We start from the raw sequence: 4,117 nt of genomic DNA on the forward strand, positions 1-4,117 counted from the left end.
CACTTCAAAATCGGCCACAGGATATATATATATAGGACAGTGATATCCGTACCACATAATTTGATTAATCTATCATAATGTGCATTAAATATTTGTAAAATATGTTATGAGATGTGTATAGTGTGTCTGACTCACTGTCCCAATATCTTAAATAGGAACAGAGTCATTCGTTTATCTGTTTTTATCATTGAATCATATATGTGATGTTCCAAATAATAATCTAAATATGGTTATTAAATATCACAATACACTATCAACTTATTAAGTTTCATTATAATCTTGCATTGACCCGGATTTGTAAGCGACAAATGATGGAGTCATATGTTATTGTTCATAAACATACTGAACATCACGAAATTAAATGTATGGAGGGGATCTTTTGTTTTGAGATCAAATAAAACAACATAAACCGAAGACATAGTACACACAGTGGGTGTGTGTTTGGGTTTTACTATTTCAAAGGTTGCAGATGTAAAGTTTTGTGTGGATGTTGTGGCTTTTTGTTGATGTGGTGTGTGGGGTTTCACTTTTTTTAACTTGCAGAAAACAGAACTCAACTCAGAAGCTTCAGAAACAGAGTTTTTTGCAGGGCAACCACGTGACATGCACGTGATTAGTAGGTCCATATGGGCTTTATATGTGTACTTGATGGGGCCCATGATAGTTGGTCTTGGACATTTCTAAAGATTTGGGGAGATTTGGGTGGAAAGGTAAGTTTTGATGGAGATGTGAAATTCTTATATGTTATACTTATAGCCCCTTTAAATTGTTAATATTTGCACTTTATTGACTTTTCAATCCTAATCTCTTGTGCAAAGATTATATTAAGATGGACTTTGTTAAGATTGAATTGATTAGAGGAAAATAAACAGGACATAAATTTTAGTCAATCAAAAAATGTTAATTAAAGAATAGGTTTTCCCTCATTTTCAAGAACAAATCAACCAAAATAATCAAAGTATTATGAGAAGCAACGAGATGTAGTACATTAGCAATGTGTCATCTCTATCGAAATAGATAAACAAATAAGCTGTGATGGATTAACATTATAACGAAGATTAAAAGTTATCATTATTTGGGTGATTAACAATAGTTTGATTAGCTGTGTAACCTTTTTGAGGTGTTTGTATTGGCATATGTAAATGTAGTTGTGTTTCTAGCACAAGTTAGCTAGTTTTAAAAAAAAAAATCATCATATGAGAAGCAGATGAAACTAGAAAAAAAAAAAAAAAAAGAAAGAAAGAAAACTAATATTAGAAGGGAAACGGTGACAATCATTACAAAATAATTTAAATAGGAAAAATCATTGAACAATCTTGATAACTACAGTAAAATTTCTTGTAAGTTCTCAGTTTACATGTTTTTACTTTCATTTAGTAAAATCACTATTACTGTTGTATTTTTGAGCAGGCATCACATCACACTATTAAATTGATAACTATAATGTTTTAATCTTGTTCAACTGTTTGTCTTCTATAAATACTCTACATTAGATTTTTAATTATATCAAGTATTTTGTACTGATCTCACTAGTTAACCGATATCCAGTTAAGCAACTATATCGTTTAAACGTCCATGAACATATCATTCATCTGCATGTTTGGTGAAAGTGGTTGAAGCCGCTAGATTTTCTTTTAGACGTTATTTTTTCGTAGTTTTTAGTAGCTAGACATTTTTTAAAAAGGTATTCTTCATAGCTTTTATTTGAGGGCTTTAAGATCTTTGAAAGATTGTATACTTTTTCTCTTTTGAAAACTAGATCCAAACATAGTCATTTTTAAAATGTAAGGGCTTTTTTTCAATCGTTTCGTCAAGATATAGAAACTAGCTGTGATACTGTGAATCTATGATTTATACCACATTATCTAAATATGTTCATGTTGTGGTTTGACGTTTGTTTGTTATATATTTACAATGACTTTAAAACTAGTTAAGTTTTACTATAGCTGTACTTCTATATCCAATATAGATGATAATAAATCCACATAAAGATAATTAATTAATAGATTACATATATCATAAAATTGTGACTTTTAAAAGATTATTCAGAAGAAATATTACGAGGATTTATAATTTCCTGTCCAATATATATACCCCTGTTATGATTTATATATGACTAATAAACTAAGGTTCTACATACATAACATATCCTGATATCCAACATCTACTTTTAGCCCACTATATGATTGAATCATCTGAAAGCCCAATAGTATTTCACTAGCCACCAAGATGTTATCTGACTACTCCCTGATTGCAAGAGATAGCCTTATAGTACTAAATGGCTAAGGGCGTCGAGGATGACCAGAAAGTTGGTATCTCCCTAATCGGCCACCTATCTATAATATAACAGACATGCCTGACTCACTCATTAATTATAGTTGTGTGGTGCCTGAGCTTGAGCTTGTGACAAAGATGTCCCCTATAAATCTATTATAGATTCTTAGTTGCTCTTATTGCTCAATATATTTATTTAAAGCTAATAATTGGTTGGTTAGTTTATACTATCTTCAAATACATTAGTTCTTTTGAATTTTGCTGTTTTCAATATTTTGTTTTAATGAAATTAGAATGCAACTGTGCTTATTTAAAGGTTATTCAGGAATGTTTCCTTTTGACCAACGAAAAGAAATGGGATTTTTGGGGAATTTTATCTCATACAGTGGCGGATCCAGAAAATTAATAGTAGGGGCAAATTTTAGTGTGTCAAAACGGGTCGGGTCAAACTAACTCCTAAACAATGTTGTATATTTGTGCGTTCAATCATAGCATTTTTTGTTGTTGCTGTTTTATGCTCTAAGCTTTACATATTATTCAAGTCTAGTATTTGTAAAAATAGGCTTACATGAAAAAATATAAGTTGTATATAGATGTTTTTGTGCACAAAATTTTATACTGTTGAACTAAAGCAAAATAGAAAGATTGCTATAATCTCTCAATATAATCGGGTTAAGTTCAAGTTATAATTTTTGATATCAAATATGCTTAAAAGTTTTACAAGAAACATAACCGAAATCCAAGTAGTAACTTACTTTCGACTAATATGTATATGAGTGTGGAAAAGAAATTGGAAATCTATCAAATTAATAGGTATCATTTGAGAGTATTTGAGAGTAGCATTTAAAAGTTTGTCCCACATCGAATAACAAAACAAATTTATCAGCATCTTGTTCTATATAACTAGATAGGGTGAACAAAAATCGAACTGTAAAACTGAAAACCGAAAAAACCCAAAAATTGAACAAAACCGATTGGTTTGGTTTTGGTTTTTTAAAAACCGAACGGATTGGTTCGGATTTTGGTTTCATATGCAAAAACCGACTATTAAAACCGAACCGAACCAAAAACCAAATATAATTTAATCTGATACATATTCATATACTTATTATTTGGAATAAACTAAAATAAATATAATTTATTTTAAAAATCTAAAATATATAAGTCACATTTTTTTCCCGCAGGAACAATCAGTAATGATTTAGGAGGGTTAAACTTGAAACTTGTCTAAATGTTGGGGATAAAATGAAACTTTTCATAAACAAAAGGTTAGATATGTAAAGCAAAAATAAACATAAGGGTTAAAACTAATATTAATAAATTAAAAAACACTTTAGATATGATGTTTGATCGTCTTCTTCGTCTTCTGTAAATTCATCTTTTCCGGTTTTCCCCATATAAGCTTACATTATAATATTACAATAAGCTTTTCGAGGGAATCTATTTCTTGGGTTGAGGGCATCATCATTTTTAAACGGGGGAATTCCATTTAAAGCTTGCAAAATAGATTTAATGATGTTATAAAATAAAAGATTACTAGTATATGTTTGGATGCCATCGGGGGCTATACCCCCAGTAAGCACATACTACATCCGCCCCTGAATTCTCATACCCGCCAGAACAACAAATGTGTACTTAAAGATTATGAAATATGCTCGACACTTTCTATGAAATAATCTTATCTTATATTGTATGTAACGTAACGAGAGATAGTGTCTGCACGTTGCGATGGTAAGGGTAGAATATGATAGTCAAATGCCTTAACCGTACGGGCTCCGCCTTCGGATTTAAAAATTTGTCGAAAGTATATCGAATGACATCTATAATGAAAGAGCATGAAATT

The sequence above is a fragment of the Erigeron canadensis genome, chromosome 4 (genome assembly GCF_010389155.1).
Source record: "Erigeron canadensis isolate Cc75 chromosome 4, C_canadensis_v1, whole genome shotgun sequence".
NCBI lineage: Eukaryota > Viridiplantae > Streptophyta > Magnoliopsida > Asterales > Asteraceae > Erigeron > Erigeron canadensis.